General features: G+C 40.7%; 1 long non-coding RNA gene across 2 annotated transcripts in view; it reads right to left on the bottom strand.

The window, feature by feature from the left end:
• Positions 1-7,057: 7,057 nt before the first annotated feature.
• Positions 7,058-7,237, bottom strand: part of LOC134156639 (uncharacterized) — a 34,764-nt gene continuing 34,584 nt past the window's right edge. For both annotated transcript variants that reach the window (XR_009961993.1, XR_009961992.1), the window contains exon 5: positions 7,058-7,183. This is a non-coding gene — a long non-coding RNA (uncharacterized LOC134156639). The remainder of the gene's footprint in view (positions 7,184-7,237) is intronic.

The raw sequence follows: 7,237 nt of genomic DNA, 5'->3' as shown, positions 1-7,237 counted from the left end.
GCAGGAGAACTCCCAAGTGAAGAATGGTGGAAGCTGCTGAGCTGCAAACAGCTGGAGGCAGGAGTGGATCTCTGGGATAACACCTGCATTTCCCTGCATTTCCTCTCTTCCCTCAGCATCTGCTTCTGGCCGTAGACATAGACAGGGTACAGGGAAGAGAGCTGAGGAAAAAGCTGAGGTCCAATCTTTGGGGACAGCATCAGTCATTAAAAATTATATGTTAGTTCAGTATTTTTTGTTATTTTTGAATTAAGAGATATTAACTGGTCATAAATTTGATCACAGAGATTTATTATTTTTGAACTAAGGAAAAAAAGCTGAAATTTTGAACTACAAAAATTTCCCTTAGTAGTAAATGACTTGAACAGACTAAGGGAGAACTGATTTAATGGTTATTAACATAAGTCAGCTGCATAGCATTCACATCATTGTAGAAAGGAGCAGATAAACAATCTCCTTCCATTGTCTGTAATAATCACAGACTGCTAAATAATTTCATGTCATTATTTTAGTTGTGCAATGAATAAGGGAAACAGCAAATGAAGTCTAAAGCTCCTTCTGTGTGTTTTGTTCTTGCATTCAAAATCTGTCTTTTTTACCTGCTTCAGACAAACCTACAATTTATGCATGGAGTTTGTGAAAAGAGGACAGGCAGAGTTGTGCCAGAAAAATGCATCCCAAATCTGCTTTCCCCAGAATCTGTGCTCATGTATATATTAGTTTTAAGATTCCAGTCCTCTCAGTGCGATATGGAAGTGAGGCTGTGCAAAATGTGTTAAATCTAATGGTATTCTGCTAGCTAATAAAACTTGAACTTCCAAGTCTGTAAGACTGAGAAAGCCTCAACACTTAAGACCAACAGAAAAAAAAAAAAAAAAGAAGTCTGTATTATTCAGTAAAATTCTCACCTCAGGCATGTTAATGTCCTTTAAGATAGATTGGTGATTAAGGTACCTAGAAAGCTAAGTCAAACAAATTATTAATTCTATTAATTCATGTTTGTATTCTGATAATACATATTATGAAATAGACCTTATCATTTTGGGCTGTGTTCAAATAGAAGATTAAAAAAAACTAGAGAAGTTAATTGATGAAATGGATAAAATAATTCTAGAAGACTTGAGCTCCACTTGTTCGCCTTCAACACCTGCCATGTGCTGTAGATGGGAGGTATCCCTGCAAGATCAGCTTATACATCTTTGCATTCAACACTGTCCCGCATGACATCCTTTTCTCTAAATTGGAGAGACATCAGTTTGAGAGGTGGACCACTCAGTGGATAAAGAGCTGGCTGGATGGCTGCATGCAAAGAGTTGTGGTCAATGGCTCAATGTCCGGCTGGAGACCAGTAACAAGTGGTGTCCCTCAGGGATCGGTGTTGGGACCGGTCTTGTTCAACATCTTTGTCGGTGACATGGACAGTGGGATTGAGTGCGCCCTCAGCAAGTTTGCCGATGACACCAAGCTGTGTGGTTCGGTTGACACGCTGGAGGGAAGGAATGCCATCCAGAGGGACCTTGACACGCTTGTGAGGGGGGCTGATGCCAACCTCATGAGGTTTAACCATGCCAAGTGCAAGGTCCTACACGTGGGTCGGAGCAATCCCAGGCACAGCTACAGGTTGGGCAGAGAAGAGATTCAGGGCAGCCCTGTGGAAAAGGACTTGGGGGTGCTGGTTGATGAGAAAATGAACATGAGCTGGCTTCACTCTGCGCTCACAGCCCAGAAACCAACCGTATCCTGGGCTGCATCCAAAGGAGCGTGACCAGCAGGTTGAAGGAGGTGATCCTGCCCCTCTGCTCTGCTCTCGTGAGACCTCACCTGGAGTATTGTGTGCAGTTCTGGTGTCCTCAACATGAAAAGGACATGGAACTGTTGGAACAAGTCCAGAGGAGGCCACAAGGATGATCAGGGGACCGGAGCACCTCCTGTATGAAGATAGGCTGAGAAAGTTGGGGCTGTTCAGCCTGGAGAAGAGAAGGCTGCGTGGAGACCTCAGAGCAGCCTCCCAGTATCTGAAGGGGGCCTATGAGGATGCTGGGGAGGGACTCTTCATTAGGGACTGTAGTGATAGGACAGGGGGTAACGGGTTAAAACTTAAAGAAGGGAAGTTTAGATTGGATATAAGGAGAAAGTTCTTTATTGTAAGGGTGATGAGACACTGGAATGGGTTGCCCAAAGATGTTGTGAATGTTCCATCCCTGGTGGTGTTCAAGGCCAGGTTTGACAGAGGCTTGGGTGACCTGGTTTAGTGGGATGTGTCCCTGCCCATGGCAGGGGGGTTGGAAGTAGATGATCTTAAGGTCCTTTCCAACCCTAACTATTCTATGATTCTTTGATTCTATCAATAGCAAGATATTCGTTCTTCTTGCTTGGTACAACTTGGTATTGATCACTTACTGCTGGCACAGATTAAAGGGGAACATTTTCAAACAGATCTTTTGTTTTATTTTCCAAAACCACATAGTAACTGTGAGCTTAAAACATGTTTTACCCTAGATCTTCAAAGCCCAAATCTAGAACCAATTTTAAAAGAAGACAATTCTTCTTTTGAAAAGAAGACATGTTAAAGACAATTCAGAAAAGAACTGGAAAGCCTCAGATCATTTTTATGCCAACTTTGTGTTGCCAACTGGTGTTAAGTATCTCATTGTTCATGCATGCAGCACCTGAACACATGAAATGCAGGGTGCCTGCTGAGTTGCACATTTCTCAGTGTATGTAGGGAATCACCAGGGAAAAGAGGAAATGCATCTTTTGAAAGTACATCAGGCCCAATATGTGCTTCCTTCATTCAGTGCAGTGTTGCAAGCTGCTCTGCCTACACCAGCATGACCATAGAAAACCCAGGGCCTGCAACAGCTCAACCTCAGGGTAAGCTCAGACTCCAGCATTAGCTGTTCCCTTGCTCAAGCTGAACCTAAGAATTAGTTACTTTGGGGAAGCTTATTCATGTCTGTTGTTTTGACAGCACAAAAGCCCCTTTTCAGTATAACACACTTGAAGCAGTGATAGGTCTGGGCAAACTGAACACCAAGTGTTGAAAGGGAAGATGACCTTGTAGCACTACTGTTTGTTCTTAGTATATGGAAACTGTTTGCCAGTATTCCCCACGAACTACTCTGGAGAAGACAATGAAAGGAATTAGGTCTCAAGCTGAATCTTCCCCACAGAGCCCATGTCTATGTACAATGCTGTAGAGACACCAAGGGTACTATTACCACATCATCATCACAGAGACAGGCAGATATGATGCCAGCTAAACATAAACAGCATATTCATGACAGGAAAATGCTCTTCCCAGATGAATTCCACTGCTAAGTGGCCTACGTAAAATGTTTCCTATCGCTAAAGTCACTCACTCAGAGATCTCTTGGGTATTATGACCCAACCCTGAAGAGCTCTGTGTCCCAGTGACTTAGACCATGGAAGTGGGAACTTCAAAGAAAAGAGCAGAACCACATTGGAAAGGCAACTCAAAAGAGCCCACGAAGGAGGAAGAATGTAGCAAGGAAAAGGGAATATAGAGATGAGGAAGAAAGAATGGAGAGACGTGCTAAAGAAACAAGAATGCCACAAAGGAGCAGTGTCAGCAGTAGAGTGGAGGAGGGTGAAATTACTGGGAAATGCTGCTTTAGTCATCCCGGAACTGTTAAGTGGTCAACTGGTTTCATCTGGAGAGAATTAGCAGGGGCAAAGGGGGAGCAGATTCACAAAACTGCCTGAGGAAGCAGCAGTGTCAACCCCTTATTGGCAAAAGCCTGGTTGTCAGCAAGCTCACTTGGGTTGTGTGGGATCAGTTGCCTTTTCTGGCTGATGGCATCTGAACCAACATTTCTGGAAGTGCCTTGCCCTAGGGCATTCAAAGAGGTGTACAGGGAGGGAGGGATGGGGCTCTCTCTCATGTTAATGATATTTCACTCTGTATGAAATACTTTTATCCAGCATGTGTGAAGGATGAGGGGGTAAGGAGAAAATTACTCCATTATCTAGTTGTTGACAAGATGGATGAAAAGGTTGAAGTTGCTGAATAGTGAGCATTAAAGAATTCCTGCAAAGTGGAACAGTGACCAAAGGAGTGACTGAACACAACCAAGGGAGCCCCTGCTGCACCATAGAGGTGCACACCTAAGAGGGCAGCTGCATGATGCCTTAAGAAGATGTTGTTTCCAGTTATCTTGGGCAGAATGGGAATAAAATATCTGTAATCCAGAGCAACTTCTTTAAAGCATACAAAAAGCTGAAATGTTCAGAACAAAAGGAGAACATCACCTGACAAACAGCAACAATTCATGTGGGTTTCAGCTTGGTAAAGAAAAACTGTGATTTAATGGTGTGCAGGAATTATAACTGTTGTTGTTGTTATTACTTAGCAAAGTGACCAAGACAAAAATTAATTTCTTGTACAGATCCAAAAATAAGAGAGGAACAGAAACAGTGGCCTTCTGGGCTGTGAGACACAGGAACTTCCAGGAGAATATGGGAATCAGCAGTGGGGAATCTGTAGAAAGCAGCCAAAATCAAAGGCAAGAAAGCTGAAAAGGGAAAAATAAGATACAAACACGAAGGACTAACCCCACCCTATTCTTCTTGGCATCACAGGCATCCAGAGTACATGACACTTGATTTCTTCCACTTTATTATGGGAGTAGGAGGATTCACTTGATTTCTACCACGCCTTCTCCTTATCTACCATCTTCCACCTACGTTTACAATTCAGAATTGCCAGAATTCAGATTTTTCTCTCTTGGCAACATTCTCTTGTGCCTCCCTCATTTCAGTCTGAATGTGCTGGGGTTACCAGGGCTTGCTTTGATGCTAAAGCAGATCTGAAGATATTGGCATAAGCGCTTGTTCAATCTGTGAGCACACCCTTAGGTTAAGCAGGTTCTTCAGCACTGCTCAGTTATTCCCTCACAACTGTAAATAAAAATACGTTGTTCTCTTTTACAAAATAAAACAAAACTAGTTAGGCAGATGCAAGCATGATTTCATTCATTCATCTCATTCTTCATCCAGATATAATTTTAAAGTAATTCAATCTAAGTCATTGTAATAGTAAAAGCATTCAGAGACTTTACAGTGAAATGTCATTCAGAAAATACTTGTTGGCTGACTTTAGGATCTTCTTTACACTTTTTAGCACACTTTTTCAGTTCACAATGTGGACAAATACCAACAAACCTAATATTTCTAATGTAGTTAAACCCTGAGCCACGCTGACTTACAGGCATTTTTTTTTATTTTTGTTTTTTTTTATATACTTCAGTTTACCTGAAAAATACTCAAAAGTTACATTAAATCAATCAATGACTTTCAGTGTGAAAGTACAGTTCTCTCTCTAATAATGAAGAGCACTTCAAGGGAGAGAGGAACATGCTGAGGACCCAACCACATTTGGCAGTATTCACATGAGCAGCCCAGGTAGCTCAAGAGGACAAGTTGCCTGAGAGTGTGGTTCTTTACATCTTTAACACTGTGGAGCTTCCACATGCAAAATAAACATAATAATGTCTTCAAGACTTCAAGTCAGCTGCGTTACAGAATAGAGCAAATATAAAGCATAAAGCTCGTGTATTGCTTTAAATCATCTCTTGCTTCTTTTACACCACCAGTAGAAAGCTGGTTTTTTTCTAGTTATTTATCCTTTATGTGTTTTAATATTCTCTCTTGAAACACAGCATAGAGTGGTCTAACAGCAGATTATTAGCATACTCAGCAGCAACTCCACAGCTGAGGAATGGTTTGAGCCCTTTACAGTACACTATGTTCTCATTACTTCTATGGTGACCCATGGGAAGTACAAACTTATGAAACATGAGATTTGTGTTGAATTTTCATGATAAGCTAAATAAGCTCAAAGTCATTGTGATTCATTAATTCATTTTTGTGAATGTCAATAGGATTCCCTATCCTGTAATAATTGCACAGTTATGTTATGAATCTCATAATTAACCTGTATCTTTGAAAAAACAGATAGACCAAACTGACAGCCCCAAAGAGGGAGTCCTGTGGTGCACAGCATTATGCACAACTACTACACATTAACACAATCTTAGTTATTTATCGTTGTATTTGCTTTGAAAGCTGTATAAAAAAAAAGACATCAAAGAACTGGTGAAAGCTCTAGAATCCTGGGAGAACTCCCTGTCCCAGGAAGCACTCAGCAGATGGGAATAAGGGCTCTTAGCCACTTGTGCTAAGGCAAACTCTGTCACAGACAAAAGTATCTCAGGACTTTGGAAAGTCTTATAAAAGCAGAGAGAAGCTCTACATTAACACTGAGCAAGCTGAAACTTTTGCATTTGGTTTATTTGGAAGAATGTAATCTTGAGGTATCTTAAAAGTATTTTAATACAGAATGCCAGACATCATATCTCATGTTTCAATTTTGTTTAAGAACACACAAACTTCTAAATCACCCAAATGAGTTGCACATCTTTTACAGTCTTTGCCTTGTCACTTCCTTGCTGCCCCCTTATGCTAAGAACAGCTCCGTTTCCCCTCTTCTTGCTTACCTGTGCTGTTTTGTCATCTTCTTCTCATTCAAATCCTTCTTCACAAAGGCTGGAGCAACAGAACTTGAAGCAGGAGTTAATTTTAAAAACAATAGCTAAAATACATATGGCTCAGTGTCTAATTACGAATAAGATCTCTCTCACTTATCCAGATAAGAAACAGTAGAACCAGTATAGGTTTGGTTTTATTTTATGCACTGTTATGGGCCAAAGAGTGCATCATCTTCCAATATATGCAATATATTAATATATTTAACTATATATATATAAAAATAACTATATAACTATATATAGCTAGTCTTACATAACATCTAAAATATACTTACCTATTCGGTAGACAAAAAACATCAGCTATTAGTTGCTAAAACCAAAGTAACCTTAGAGTGTTGAACTTGATAGGAAATTTCTCAGTCGTTTCCAAAACACATCATTCAGCCTCTTCATTGTCCTAACCTCTTTAAAACACCACAACAAATACAACAAGAATAGAACAGTTCTAATTTTAATGCTTATGTATACCAAAATCAGAGAACAGGTCCTGCTAAAGCAGACGCTGCAGTGTATCACATCGCGTTCGTACACTGAGGGATTGCTCATCAGAGGTGTTACACACCACTGCCATTCACTTCCTTTCAGGGGGTCAACAGAAAAGCTTCTGCCCAATCCTGCTTTCAAACCATAGCCTTGACATTGTTGTATAACAAGACAATAGCAAAAAA

Source organism: Pezoporus occidentalis, unplaced genomic scaffold (assembly GCF_034315485.1).
Source record: "Pezoporus occidentalis ecotype Australia unplaced genomic scaffold, CSIRO_AGI_Poc_V1 ctg89, whole genome shotgun sequence".
NCBI lineage: Eukaryota > Metazoa > Chordata > Aves > Psittaciformes > Psittacidae > Pezoporus > Pezoporus occidentalis.
Note: the sequence above shows the minus strand (reverse complement) of the source record. Positions and strands in the feature narration are given on the sequence as shown.